This window comes from Heteronotia binoei, chromosome 1, assembly GCF_032191835.1.
Source record: "Heteronotia binoei isolate CCM8104 ecotype False Entrance Well chromosome 1, APGP_CSIRO_Hbin_v1, whole genome shotgun sequence".
Lineage (NCBI taxonomy): Eukaryota > Metazoa > Chordata > Lepidosauria > Squamata > Gekkonidae > Heteronotia > Heteronotia binoei.
This window is the reverse complement of record NC_083223.1, coordinates 208,458,372-208,474,299: the sequence shown is the minus strand read 5'-3', so window position 1 is coordinate 208,474,299 and position 15,928 is coordinate 208,458,372.

Genomic DNA, 15,928 nt, shown 5'->3' with positions numbered 1-15,928 from the left:
GTACGGGCTGCTTGCCCTTGGATTTACCAGACCCCTTTCTTCCTGACATCTTAGCAATGCCCAGGCCAATAGAGCCTACAGCAGGCACCCAAGTGTTCCAGTACAAAGGTGCCCCCAAAGCTGACCCCCACTACTAAATGGCCACCCCTGTAAGCTGTAAAAAATGCCTGCCTATGCGAAGCTGCCGCCAGCTAGGGCAGCCCCACAAAATGGCCTCCCCTCAAAAATCCTCCTAAAATGGTCGCCTTCCCTTGGAGAAAAAAAGGGGAACCAAATATGGCCGCCGCCTCCTACAACAAGAAGGGGAAGAAAATATGGCTGACTCAGTTAAAATAACACACCCCCAACCCCACCAGGGGATCCAACGACCACAAAAAAGCCCTTTTTCCCTGCAAAAGGAAGGGAAGGAACCAAAACACCCACACCCTTCAGCAGAAGGAAAACAATTCTAGGCACATGAAACCCCTTGCCACCCAATTATGATGAACAAACAAAAAGAGGGGGGGCGATAATAAAACAATACACTGGCCATCAATGAAGCTCCCTGTCCTTCCAGCAAAGCCCCAAAGCCCCAGCAGACAGCCACAGCCCACCACACGATCCCAACACTCCTTTCCTGCTTATCAGCGACCCGATCGCTGATAAGCAATGCGACGATACGCAATGCGACGGCCGACAGGAGGGAAACCAAGAGGAGGGAGGGAGTGGGGGGCCCTCAAAAGTGGTCAAGGCACTCCCGAGCTGTTCTGGAGCACTAGCAAACGCTCCCGCCCAGACCGATTGTCGTCTGGGCACTGAATCAGGGAGCGGAGGTCTGGCTGTTACAATGGCCAAGCCCCGCCCCCTCAATCACGCGCCCAAATGGACTACAGATCCTCCCTTCTAGGGAGGCAAAGCTTGCCCCAGCAGCCTTGCAGCGCTGCTGCAGGCTGCTAGCAATTAATTCTCCAAAAGCTAAGAAAACTTTCACAAATAATGAAGATCCTCATAGAGGACAGCAGCATGTCCTGCTACTGTAGCATTTGGGAAGCAAGTGCCTGATTATGCTTAGCAGTCAGTTTGTTCCTTGCAAGGTCAATGGTCACTCTTTTTAATTAAGAAGCAAACACCATGAGCATGGGAATACATGCAGTACTCCTGTTAATATAAAAAATGACTATTATAGCTAAAAAGTATTGAGAGTACATCCAATTACCCATCCGGCATTCAAAGAGCTCAGTTGTAGAAAAAGATGCCCTTTTCTATTAGTTTTTCATTGTGGGGTGGTCTCTTCCCTTCTCAGTTAGAGTTTCCCTCTTTTCCCTTCAATTCCATTTAGCTATATCGTGTTTTGCATGACCTCTTGCTAAAATCTGATGTCTTCACTTTTAAGTCATGTCCAGGGCTTTTTTTCCTGGGGAAACACAGCAGAACAGAATTCTGGAACCTCTTTGTGGAAACAAAATTCTCAAAAAATGTTTAAAGGTCCATGAGGCACCTATGTGTTTCTCCTTCATTTCTCTCTTGAGAGTCCAAGCACCTCTTTTTCCAGAAGGAAAAAAAAGCCCTGGTCATGCCTACAATCAGCACAGTTGTTGAAAAGGTATATTTGTAGCTGCGACAGCTAAAAGATGCTACAGCTCAAACACAGGATCTGCGTAGAAATGACCAGGATCTAAGCCAATTTTTCCCCAAAGGCTGCTTTAAATTTTATTTAAGAATTTCAACAGAAGACTATTGCACAGTGAACAAAGCACGCTCATTCAATGGGGTTTGGCATTCACCAAGTTAATTAAAATGAAGTGCAAGCTGTAAATCAAATGCATATATATGCAGATTACCTGCAGTCCTTTCATTTGAATACATGATCTGAGACATTTCAGTGTCCAAAAAGCTGCTCACTCTTAGGCAATGTGTTAGAACACTCACTGATCATTTGGAATAATTTAATTGTATTTGTTAATTTATTTAAACCTTCACCTTGTATATTTATTTAATCAAACATTTGCTTGGCATTCTGTTTATCTACTTAAACATAATTTGTTCATAATTAAACATAAATTGAAGCTTCAAAAACTGCTTTGAAGAAAGGAGAGGGATCTTGGGGTCATGGTGGATAGTTGAATGAAAGTGTCAACTCAGTGTGCTGCAGCAGTGAAAAAGATGAATTATGTGTTAGGGATTGCCCCCCAAGGTCGGAATAAAGAGTCGGACACAATACATTGGAATAAAATTGGGCCACTTTATTAACTTAACAGTGTAAACAGCAAGGGCACCCTACCAGCAGCCTAGCCAGGGCTAGGGGTCACCACGACCGCTCCCCTGCCATTAACGGGCGAGAGACCCAGCCCCCCGGCCGGAGCTGAGCAACTCAGCTCCCTCCAGGCAGGCCCAGCAGGGAGACCTGCACCAGAGGGCCCAAACCCAGACGCACGTCTCACCGGAAAGGCACCCTCTAGCCGAGCCTCCTGGACAGTCTGCATTCTCCAAACCCGGGTCTCCAAACCCAAGGGTGATCATGCCAGACCCCAAATTCCCCAAAAGGAGGATGCTTCGCAGTCCTCCCGTAGCCGCATAGTGTCCTAAACCCCAAATACCTGCCAACTAAAGTGACCACCTATTTAAAGGCACCATCCCTCAGCCAATTCCACAATCCACTGTAGTGCTATGCAGGGTAGGCAAAAAACACACCCCAGCAACAGCCAAACAGCCAGAGCGTAAAAAATTCCTACCCGGCTCCTCAAATGAGGCAACCAGCAAAGCCTACATAACATACAGGGCGGGCGGGAGGGCCGATCGACGTCGAAGTGCCTGGAAGGGAGCGCAGAGCCAGCCGTTAACACGGCTATGCTCCGCCCCCCCAAATTGCGCGCCCAAACGGGCGAACTCCTCCTCCTCCTCCCAGGGAGGCAAACGGAGCGACAGCAGCCTAGCAGCTATGCTGCAGGCTGCAAGCTCTAGATTATTAGCAAAAGGACTGAGAATAAAATGGGCAATATAGTAATGCCCCTTTATAGATCTATGGTGTGGCCTCATTTGGAATACTGTTTATAGTTCTGGTCATCATATCTCAAAAAGGGCATTGTAGAGCTGGAAAAAGTACAAAGGAAGGCAACCAAGGTTATTTGAGAGTTGGAGCACCTTCCCTATGAGGAAACACTGAAGAGTCTAGGGCTTTTCAGTTTAGAAAAGAGAGGTTTATAAAATTATGTGTGGGGTAGCGAGAGCTGACAAAGAGAAATTTTTATCCATCTCCCAAAAGTCTAGAACTTGAGGACATCTAATTAAACTGATGGGCAGAAGGTTCAGGACAGACAAAAGGAAATGCTACTTTTAAAAGAGAGTGATTAAAATATGGAATTTGCTGCCAGAGGATGTAGCAATGGTCACAGGAATAAACAACTTTAAAGGAGGATTTGGTAGATTTATGGAGGAGAAGTCTATCAGTGGCTACTAGGCATCATAACTGAGGGGAACTTCCACATTCAGAGGTACTAAGCCTCTGAATTCGAGAGCTAGGAGGCAACACCAGGGGAAGGCCTCGGTCTCTATGCCCTGTTGTTGGCCATCCAGAGGAACTCAGCTGGCCATTGTGTAAGACAGGATGCTGGATGAGATGGACCACTGGTTTGATCCAGCAGGGCTCTTCTCATGTTCTTATGAGAGAGAAAACTTCTTGATAGTCAGAAGGGCCAGCCAATCAGTATGGAGTCAGTATGGGCATGAACCTGCTCATAAACTAATGTTTGTGATTAATTTTGACCAGTTCACGCCTCACAACGTCAAGTTAATGGCAGGATGCTTCTGTACATAACCCCAAGTTTGGTACCTTTAGCTTACACAGGATCCATTCTTTGTAATCCTGAATCTGTGCCTATCAAAATGTCCGCAGGGAGCTGAGCAGGGTGCACAGTGTGGTGAGCTACCCCTGCCCAGTCCTCCTGGGTCTGCAGCCCCCATGGTCTAAGCAGGGGCTGTGAGGCAATGCGTGCCCTTTGCCTGGGATGCCGGAATCCCTAGTGCCAGTGCTGAATGAATCTTTTGTTAGAAATACCAATTCATAGCAGATCTCCAGCTGACTCTCCTTTATCTGCCCTCCAAATTTGGTGAGGATTGGATTTACAGGCTTTGTTATTCCCACCCACCCCCCGCCCCCAGAAGGCTGCTCCCAGGAAAGTGATTTCTGGGGAAATGACTGCCTGTCAAACCATTTCATGAGGTGGCTAAACATTTCTAATGGTCCATGGTTTGCAAGCAGGGCATGTCACAAACTATGAACCAAACTGTATTTTCCCAGTTCATGCCCATCCCTAATTGTGCTTCCACAATGATGTTAAAATTACATATGTAAAATAAGCTGATCTATATGAGAGCTGGGTCAAACATCAGGGAGAAAATGCTCCCAATGGTAACTCTATTGTTTTATAAAACATATTTTCATTGAAATCTCACAGTTGAAGGATTTGTGGAAGGGGTGCAAACCCCACTATCATTGTAGATGTTTCATCAGCAAATCCTTTGGCTGTTGTACTTTGATTTTAATATCTGAATCTTATTCCCTTCCTAATAATTCTCTGCAATAAAAAAGGCCAACACCATGCTGGGAATTATTAGGAAGGGAATTGAAAACAAATCAGCCAGTATCATAATGTTCCTGTATAAATCGACGGTGCGGTCTCATTTGGAGTACTGTGTGCAGTTCTGGTCGCCGCACCTCAAAAAGGATATTATAGCATTGGAGAAAGTCCAGAGAAGGCCAACTAGAATGATTAAAGGGCTGGAGCACTTTCCCTATGAAGAAAGGTTGAAACGCTTGGGACTCTTTAGCTTGGAGAAACGTCGACTGCGGGGTGACATGATAGAGGTTTACAAGATAATGCATGGGATGGAGAAAGTAGAGAAAGAAGTACTTTTCTCCCTTTCTCACAATACAAGAACTCGTGGGCATTCAATGAAATTGCTGAGCAGACAGGTTAAAACGGATAAAAGGAAGTACTTCTTCACCCAAAGGGTGATTAACATGTGGAATTCACTGCCACAGGAGGTGGTGGCGGCCACAAGTATAGCCACCTTCAAGAAGGGTTTAGATAAATATATGGAGCAGAGGTCCATCAGTGGCTATTAGCCACAGTGTATGTGTGTATATAAAATTTTTTGCCACTGTGTGACACAGAGTGTTGGACTTGATGGGCCGTTGGCCTGATCCAACATGGCTTCTCTTATGTTCTTATGTTCTTATTTGTTGTCATTATTTTAATTACTTTTGTATATTTCTGAATGGAGCTTTGTCATTGTTTTGAAGGCTGCTGCTATGGTTTGACATTGTGTACCTATTGTACCTATTGTTCTGAATTTGTATACTGTCCTGGTACCTCAGGAAAATGGCAAGATACAGGGCCAGATCTAGGGGAGGGAAGAGGGGGGTGCTTGCCCTGGGCGCCGATGCGGGGGGTTGCCAAATTGGGTATAGAGTCCACTGTATTACATGGGACCATAAGATAGAATGGCCCAAAAGGGGGTGTCATTTTTAAATTTTGCCCCTCCTCAAAAAACATGTCGATCCAGTCCTGACAGGATATGGAATAAAATGAATAAACAAACAATTCCATGACACCCCCCCCCACACACACATACACATGAAGCAGCTGCTGATTTGCTCAGAAAAGCAACATGGTAGTTAGGGTCATTTAACCCTTTCTCTCATGGCTTCCCCCATTTGTTTATTATCATTTCAAATATTTAAAATGTAGGTATTATATACAGAACTTGTATTTTGTTCCCATGAAACAAACAGCAGCTTGATAAGAAAATTTTAGATCTGGAAAATAGTAGCAGGTGAAGAGCTTTATGCCCCAGCACCCTTGCCAATTAACCAGTCAAATTAGCAATACTTCCCTCTGACAATTTTTTTCAAAGTAATAAATTGAGAGATCAGTCATGGAATTCCCAGTTGTATAGTTTGGCTCTAGAGGTCAGCCAAGGTTTCATCATTTTCAGGTGTTTCCTCCAGCTGTAATTATAGGCAGCAGTCGCTACTAGAATGAAAGAGAAGGACGGCACATTCCCATAAGGAAAAACAGGCAGGCCATGAGGAAGCCTGTCTGGTTTGTTAATGAACAGTCAGGTTTGTTTAACTTGCTAAGTATGCAGTCTCTGCCTGGTTATTTTTGGGAAAGGGCTGAAATTTGAAGGGTTAAGATTCTAAAGGTGGGATTGGATTCTAGACTGGAGGGTAAACTAGATTTCCTATTCAGAGGGAATCTGTGTGTTACTCTTTCATTAATGTTTCGAAAGCATCTGAGGAACCAAACAAACTCAAATGATCACATAGTTTTGAAAGAGATATAGCTTACACATTTTGCAAGCAATTATGATGAAGTCACTGGTTTGAAAGGATGTAGCTGTGCATGCACACACACACGTTTTATCATTGATAAAAGAGTAACACAGAGATTCCCTCTGAAATAGGAAATCTAGTTTACCTGCCAGTCTAGAATCCAATCCCACCTTTAGAATCTTAACCCTTCAAATTTCAGCCCTTTTCCAAAAAATAACCAGGCAGAGACTGCGTGCTTAGTAAGTTAAACAAACCTGACTGTTCATTAATGAACCAGACAATTAATAGGAAGCAGAGAGTGAGTATAAATGGGCAGTCTTCGCAGTGGAGGACGGTAAGCAGTGGGGTGCCGCAGGGCTCAGTACTGGGTCCCATGCTCTTTAACTTGTTCATAAATGATTTGGAGTTGGGAGTGAGCAGTGAAGTGGCCAAGTTTGCAGATTACACTAAATTGTTCAGGGTGGTGAGAACCAGAGAGGATTGTGAGGCACTCCAAAGGGATCTGTTGAGGCTAGGGTTGCCAAGTCCAATTCAAGATATATCTGGGAACTTTAGGGGTGGAGCCAGGAGACTTTGGGGGTGGAGCCAGGAGACATTAGGGGTGGAGGCAAGATCAAGGCTGTGACAAGCATAATTGAACTCCAAAGGGAGTTCTGGCCATCACATTTAAAGGGACGGCACACCTTTTCAATTCCTTCTTTCCATAGGAAATAATGAAGGATAGGGGCACCTTCTTTTGAGACTCATAGAATTGGACTTCCTGGTCCAATCTTTTTGAAACTTGGAGGGTATTTTGGGGACAAGCACTAGATGCTATACTGAAAATTTGGTGCCTCTACCCCAAAAAACAGCCCCCCCCCAGAGCCCCAGATAACCACAGATCAATTCTCCATTATTTTCTATGGGAATAAATCTCCATAGGGAATAATAGAGTTCCCAGAAGACATTTCTCTCCCCTCCCCTCCCTGCTTTATGACGACCCTGAAACAGGGGTAGGGCCTCCAAACTGGGGGATCCCCTGCCCCCACCTGGGGATTGGCAACCCTAGTTGAGGCTGGGTGAGTGGGCGTCAACGTGGCAGATGAGGTTCAATGTGGCCAAGTGCAAAGTAATGCACATTGGAGCCAAAAATCCCAGCTACAAATACAAGTTGATGGGGTGTGAACTGGCAGAGACTGACCAAGAGAGAGATGTTACGGTAGATAACTCACTGAAAATGTCAAGACAGTGTGCGTTTGCAATAAAAAAGGCCAACGCCATGCTGGGAATTATTAGGAAGGGAATTGAAAACAAATCAGCCAGTATCATAATGCCCCTGTATAAATCGATGGTGCAGTCTCATTTGGAATACTGTGTACAATTCTGGTCACCGCACCTCAAAAACGATATTATAGCACTGAAAAAAGGGCAGAAAAGGGCAACTAGAATGATTAAAGGGTTGGAAAACCTTCCCTATGAAGAAAGGTTAAAACGCTTGGGGCTCTTTAGCTTGGAGAAACGTCGACTGCAGGGTGACATGATAGAGGTTTACAAGATTATGCATGGGATGGAGAAAGTAGAGAAAGAAGTACTTTTTTCCCTTTCTCACAATACAAGAACTCGTGGGCAATCAATGAAGTTGCTGAGCAGTCAGGTTAAAGCGGATAAAAGGAAGTACTTCTTCACCCAAAGGGTGATTAACATGTGGAATTCACTGCCACAGGAGGTTGTGGTGGCCACAAGCATAGCCAGCTTCAAGAGGGGGTTAGATAAAAATATGGAGCAGAGGTCCATCAGTGGCTATTAGCCACAGTGTGTGTGTGTGTGTATAATTTTTTTTGGCCATTGTGTGACACAGAGTGTTGGACTGGATGGGCCATTGGCCTGATCCAACATGGCTTCTCTTATGTTCTTAATATATACAAAGATGCATTCGACACCTCTTGCCTGCAATGCACAAAAGGGCATTCAGGGTCTTAATACTTCACATCCAGGAGTATGCAGGATTATTCATGTGCGCATATCCATAAAGGGCAGCTTATAATACAATTTTCAAGCCATAGGTAGCTACGGGATGTATCAGGTGGTTTACTGAAGTAGTGACAAAATAGCCAATCCATTCCAGAGGGATAGTTTTACCCATCCGCTTCAATCAGAACACAAACACTTGCTGTGCCAAAAGCATTCATGAGTTGGATCCCACATCAAATACATAAAGTATTTATTACATGCAGTTGGCAGATTCTATGCAGTAGAGAGAAATTTTCTTTGATTGTAGAAAGCCACACCAAAAATTTAGGACCTGGACATTTTTTCATCCTTCAGGGTTTTGTATTTTAATAGTTTCTTTTCTTATTATTTTCTTATTATTGCTACAGATGTAAAATTCCAGGAAGTTTGAAGGCATGTGAAGAACATTTTTCCCATTTTTTCCTGAATTTTTTTTCAAAATAGAAAAAAAAATTTTCCTGGAAAAAACTTAACAGAATTAAGTTTCCAATCACACCTGCATATATTTTACTGCTTTAGCAATATAAGGGCAACTAACAGGAGTCTTGTGGAGACACAATATGACAATGTTTACATCACTTCTAGTGCAAACCCGATGCCGCAGTGGTCTAGAATTCCTGGAAACTCTACAGTAAAGCCATAGTGTTTCTGGCAATTCCTTGAGCAGTGTGATGCCACTTCTGGGGTTTCCATGGCAATTTAAAAATGCATGCTTGCCCCATCATAAATGCTGCTGATGCCAACCCCAGCACTGCTGCCTTTCCTCTTCAGTCAGGTAGGTAGACAGGGAAAAAGGAACGGGAGGTGTTTCCCCACCACCTCTTTGTGATCAGGCTGGCTGGTGATTAGATGGCCTGTGTGTGTGTTATGGGATTCCCCCCAGGAGTCTTGCATTTTAATCTGCTGTCATTATCTAATGCTGCATGTTGTCTTACACAACGTTTTTCATGATATACATTTTCAATGAGTAAAACCTTGTCTTAAAAAGCATTTCACTCTTCTCAAAAGAAAAAAAACCCTCATTTTTTCAGGTTTTCTCAAAATTTCCCAATTTTTCCACTGAAAAAGTCCTCAGACATTTTCAGGCTTTGCATTTTGAGTGAGTAAAACCTCATTATTATTAGCGTTGCCAATTCCCAGTTGGGGACAGGGAATCCTCCAGTTTGGAGGCCCTCCCCCTGCTTCAGGGTCAACAGAAAGAGGGGTGGGGAAATGTCTGCTGGGCACTCCATTATACTCAATGGGGACCAATTTCCATAGGGTATAATGGAGAATCAATACACCGTTATCAGGGGCTCTGGGGGGGGGGCTATATTTTGAGGTAGAGGCACCAGATTTTCAGCATAGTGTCTTGTGCCTCTCCTCAAAACATCTCCCAAGTTTCAAAAAGATTGGTCCAATTCTATGAGCCCCAAAAGAAGGTGCCCCTATCCTTTATTATTTCCAAATGGAGGGAAGGCATCTGAAAGGTGTGTGGTCCCTTTAAATGTTATGGCCAGAACTTCCTTCAGAGTTCAATAATGCTTGTCATGCCCTTGTTCCAGGCTCGACCACCAAAATCTCCTGACTCCACCCCCAAAGTCCCCAGATATTTCTTCAGTCGGACCTGGCAACCCTACTTTTACTCATTACAAAGGTAAAAGTATTTCATAGGAGAGGTTTTTAGTGGTCCTCAAAATTTCTCATTTTTCCTCCTATCACAAATAGCTAAAAAAATCATTGGCCGTTTTCCCACTTACCTTACCCCGGAGCGACGTCTCTCTTCACCGCGCTGCGTCTGCGCGGATTTCGCACAAACTGCTGCGCAGCACCAGGAAGACCCGCATAGTCCCGGGGCTTTTGCATCGCAAATGTAAACCGCCAAAAAGCAGTTTACATTTGCGACGCAAAAGCCCCGGGACTACGCGGCTCTTCCTAGTGCTGAGCAGCAGTTTGTGCGAAATCCGCGCAGACGCAGCGTGGTGAAGAGAGACGTCACTCCAGGGTAAGATAAGTGGGAAAACGGCCATTGGGAAAAAATGGGAGGTGGAATTATTTTAAATTTTTTCTCAGCTTTGAGTGTCTAGCTATCACTACCACAAAACCTAATCTTAAACTCTTCACTGTTGCTCTTAACTTAAAACTACGATAAAATGTTTTTAGTATGTAAATACACATAGGGTAACCTGATTGCCATTATCACAATAAAAATAAATTCTAATTCTAATTGAACTTTTCATTATTTCTTTAAAATGCTCCATTTAATTGAATATGGGAGCCAACACTGGTAAAGAAATGAATTCTGCTACCATTACTAAATCTCTCTCGGCTTGACTTCGCGCATGAAGATTTAAGAAGGGTGCAGTAGTCCACGTCTGCTGCGGCTCGCTGGTGGCTGACAAGACCAATGCGGGACAGGCAGATGCGGCCACAGTGGCTGCAGGGAAAAGTCTGATTTGGGGTTGGTGCTGTAACAGTGCGATTCTTCCTCAATCTCCTTTTGTCCTCAAGACCAGCTATGCGTGCGTTCTCAAAGGAAGAGACATCCTGGTGGATGATGTGCCTCCATGCTTTGCGATCTGAGGCTAGGTCAGACCACTGGTGATGGTTGATGCGACAGGTGCCAAGGGATTTCTTCAAGGAGTCCTTGTACCTCTTCTTTGGTGCCCCTCTATTTCGATGGCCGGTGGAAAGTTCGCCATACAGAGCAATCTTGGGAAGGCGGTGGTTTTCCATCCTAGAAATATGCCCTGCCCAGCGCAGCTGCGTCTTCAACAGCAGTGCTTCGATGCTTGTAACCTCCGCCCTCTTGAGGACTTCAGTGTTGGTCACAAAGTCACTCCAGTGGATGTTGAGGATGGTGCGAAGGCAGCGCTGATGAAAGCGCTCAAGGAGTCGCAGGTGATGACGGTATAAAACCCACGATTCGGAGCCGTAGATGAGGGTTGTCAACACAACCGCTTTGTAAACATTGATCTTTGTGCCTTTTTTCAGATGCTTGTTGCTCCATACTCTTTTGTGCAGTCGGCCAAATGCACGGTTTGCCTTTGCCAGCCTGTTGTCGATCTCCTTGTCGATCTTGGCATCTGAGGAGATGATGCACCCCAGGTAGCTGAACTGCTGGACTGTCTTCAGTACTGATTCACCCACAGTGATGCAGGGAGGGTGACAATCTTCCTGGGGTGCAGGCTGGTGGAGAACTTCTGTCTTCTTCAGACTAACTTCTAGGCCGAATAGCTTGGCAACCTCTGCAAAGCAGGACGTCATATGCTGCAGAGCTGATACCGAGTGGGAGACGAGTGCAGCATCATCAGCAAACAGTAGCTCTCGGATGAGTTTTTCCATTGTCTTGGAGTGAGCCTTTAGTCGCCTCAGGTTGAACAGGCTGCCATCAGTGCAATAGCGGATGTAGACACCATCGTCATCATCTAGATCTACTGCGGCTCTTTGAAGCATCATGCTAAAGAAGATCGTAAAGAGAGTTGGCACGAGAACGCAGCCTTGCTTTACACCTGTGCCTATTGGGAAGGGCTCCAAGAGGTCGTTGCAGTGTCTGACTTGGCCTCACTGGTCTTCATGTAGCTGGATGATCATGCTGAGGAACCTTGCGGGACATCCTAAACGTTCCAAGATTTGCCACAGGCCTTTCCTGCTAACGGTATCGAAAGCTTTGGTAAGGTCGACAAAAGTCACATATAGACCCTTGTTCTGTTCCCTGCATTTCTCTTGGAGCTGCCTGAGAACAAATACCATGTCGGTGGTGCTCCTGTTAGCTCTGAAGCCACACTGACTCTCTGGGAGGAGTTCTTCTGCAATGGTGGGCACCAGTCTGTTCAGAAGTATTCTGGCAAGGATTTTGCCTGCGATGGAGAGCAGGGTTATCCCCCGGTAGTTGGAGCAGTCTGACTTTTCTCCTTTGTTCTTGTATAGAGTAATGATGATTGCATCGCGAAAGTCCTGTGGTAGTTTGCCTTGTTCCCAGCAGGTGACAAGTACTTTGTGAAGTGTGCTATGTAGTACTGTGCCCCCATGCTTCCAGATCTCTGGTGGGATTCCATCAACTCCCGCTGCCTTGACACTTTTCAGTTGCTTGATGGCTTTAACAGTCTCTTCTAGGGTGGGGATCTCATCCAACTCTGTTTTCACTGGTTGAAGTGGGGTGAGGTGGATTGCTGAATCTTGAACTACGCAGTTGGCCCTGAAGAGAGCCTGAAAATACTCCGACCACCGGTTCAGTATGGATGCCTTGTCTGTGAGGAGCACTTGGCCGTCTGCACTACGCAAGGGACTCTGAGCCTGATATGATGGGCCATATACTGCCTTCAGGGCTTCGTAGAACCCGCTTAAATCACCAGTGTCTGCACACAGCTGGGTTCTCTCTGCAAGCTTGGTCCACCACTTGTTCTGAATGTCTCGAAGCTTGCGCTGGAGGTTGCTACATGCAGCGCGAAAGATTGCTTTTTTCCCGGGACAGGAGGGCTGAGCAAGATGTGCTTGGTAGGCAGATCTCTTTTTCGCTAGTAATTCTTGGATCTCTTGATTGTTCTCGTCAAACCAGTCCTTGTTTTTCCTTGTGGAGAACCCGAGGACTTCTTCAGAGGTCAACAGGATGGTAGTTCCCAGAGTGCTTCTGGAGAAGGGTCTGTGGGGCAACTGGGGTCCTCAATTTTTGACTGGAGTTTTGCCTGGAAGGCAGCTTTAACTTCAGCTGACTGAAGGCTGCCAACCTGAAGCTTCCTCCGAGGGATACCTCCTCTCCTGGGTGTGGGTTTAAAGTGAAGACGGAGATTGCAGCGTACAAGACGATGATCCGTATGACATTCCGCACTGGGCATTACTCGGGTGTGTAAGACATCTCGAAGGTCTCTCTGGCGCACCAGAATGTAGTCGATAAGGTGCCAGTGCTTGGACCGTGGGTGCATCCAGGTTGTCTTCAGGCTGTTCTTCTGCTGAAAGATAGTGTTGGTGATGGTAAGCTGGTGCTCCGTGCAGAATTCTAGCAGGAGGCGCCCGTTATCATTGCAGTTGCCAATGCCGTGTTTGCCAAGTACTCCTTTCCAGGCTTCCGAGTCTTTACCTACTCTGGCATTGAAGTCGCCAAGGATGATCACCTTGTCCTCTGTAGGGGTCTTCCGGACGAGGTTGCATAGATCAGCATAGAACTTGTTCTTTTCTGCAGGATCTGCTTGAAGAGTTGGGGCATACACACTGAAGAGTGTTGCATGCTGCTTGTTTTGAAGTGGGAGGCGCATGGACATGATGCGATCTGAATGACCTGTTGGCAGGTTTTTGAGTTTGGAGGCAATGGAGTTCCTGACCATGAAGCCAACGCCAGAAAGGCGGCTCTCAGCCTTTGACTTACCCGACCAGTAGAGGGTATAGCCAGCACCATGCTCTTGAAGACTACCTTCCTCAGGGAAACGGACCTCACTGAGAGCTGCTATGTCAATATTCCACCTGAGAAGTTCGTGGGCAACTAGAGCAGAGCGTCGTTCAGGGCGACCACTGTCTACTGCGTCAAGCATGGTTCTGATGTTCCAACACGCAAGCTTAAGTCTTTGCACACATTGTGAGGCAGGTGCATGCCTTTTCTTTGTTGTTATTTTTTGACTGCAAGTAAGGATGCCCGTTGACCGCGGCTAGCCAACTGGGGTGGGGGAGACGAGCTTTGTTTAGGCCACCTTTTCTAGGCCCCTCTCCGTGTGGAGCAAGCAGTGCTGTCCCTAGATAAGGCTGCTTGGTCATTCAGGGTGCTGCCGAAAGATGCTTTCGTCTCCGGGTCAGCATCAGGCGACCAATACCCTGAACCGCCTACATGCAGGATCGGGACTGCGGCTTCCAGTGGCACCTTCCACCTGCCGTTTCGCCCCTTGCCCATCGCTGCAGGACTTGGTGTGTTGTGGGTTGTGGATGTGGATATGCCCTTCAGGCCTGCGCAGAGGAATTTTTAGGTGAGGCACAGTGTGCGCAGTACTGGCTCCACCCTTTCACCTTGGGGTTATCTGCCATGGCCCAGTAAGCCGGGACGCCGGCAGCGAGTCCTCCATGTGGTAGGTGTTACATTAACGAGCTCTATCTGCCCGGGTTTGATGTTAGAGTTTTCCTTCTCTTGGCTGACGAGGTTGGTGAGCCCTGCCTGCCCATCCAGTTATACCGCCGGACATTCGGTCGCACCATGACGTGGCAAACTCTGTGAGAAACGGGGGGGACCAGCGAGAAGGTGTTGCCACAGATGCAGTAATGCAGGAGAGGCCATTGCAGTGACCATCTGCCAGGCATAGCCGGACAGTGACCACGCGGCGTTCACTACACCGGGAAGGAGAGGCTATGTATTGCGCATACACTTTCCCTGGGGGGGCAGGATACCCAAGAGGGAGCCCACCCCTCCCCACCCCCATTACTAAATGATGTAAAGTTAACATACAAACAAGCATTGGCAAGAATTTAATGCACATGCATTTCTATGTCATACAACAAAATATTTTGAAGCGAGATGATAAATAAGCTCTGTACTTGTATGGCTGATCACCGGGAGGCAGTACAATAAATCACTGCTGAAAATACAAGCTGCTGCAGTGAACTTTTCAGGGACTGTGGTGGCCTGGGATTCATCAAGCCCTACGATAGGTATGTATGCACACATACAAGGACACAAACAAGGGAGTCAACAGGATATAGTTGTCTTATGCTGCAGAGCACAGATTAAAGCAAAATCCAGTTCAAAGACTAACAGTATCATGAAGGAGTAAGAGTTCAGTAGCAGCTCAAAGGCTAACATTTGTGGTAGTTTGAGCTTTCATGAGTCACTGCTCACTTCTTCAGATAACAAAGCTTCCCATTTTGATCTATCCTAAGCAAAGTTACACCCGGCTAAGCCCACTGAAGTCAAGAAACATGCATGGCTCCCTGTCAAAAATGTCAAAGGACTCAAGGTGACAGGTCAAATCAAACAAAGACAAAAGGCTAGGGAGTGACTCCTCACATGAGCCACCAACACCACCAGTCCCTTAACTAAGAATAGGGGCCAGAGTCTGTAGTCCTTCGGGATGTTAATCAGGAAAGCCCTGCAAGCTGGGCACTTGTAAGCTGAATTCCAAAAGCAAATACTCTAGTAGGTGTAGCAATGAATGCCAAAATACTGGATTTAAATCAAAGCCCCAAAACCCAAAGAACACCACAGACTGTAATAAGGTTTATTGAAACAAATATACAGGAATAAACAAATATAAGCACAGTAAACAGTAAGGAGAATATAAACCTAAATAGTCAACCTAAGATACTTATGCAAACTTTAGTTCTCTAATCCAAATGTTACCTGATCAGATTGAGACACAGAATCCAAGCAAAGTTTCAAAGTCCAAAGTCCCCCTCAGCCACCAGTGTGGGGGAGGGGAGGGGGGCATAGGGTTGCCAGCTCTACTTTAGGAAATTCAAGGAAATTTAAGGGTGGAGCATGGAGAGGACAGGAATCTCAGTGGGGTACAACCATCGAGCCTACCTTCTCCAGGAGAACTGCTATCTGTAGGCTAGAGGTGATCTGTAATTCCAGGGGATCCCCAGGCCCCACCTGGAGCATCCCTGCCATGAGCAGGCATCTCACTATGCAGTGTCCATCCTGGCTCAAAGGTGTCAAGAATCAAGAAG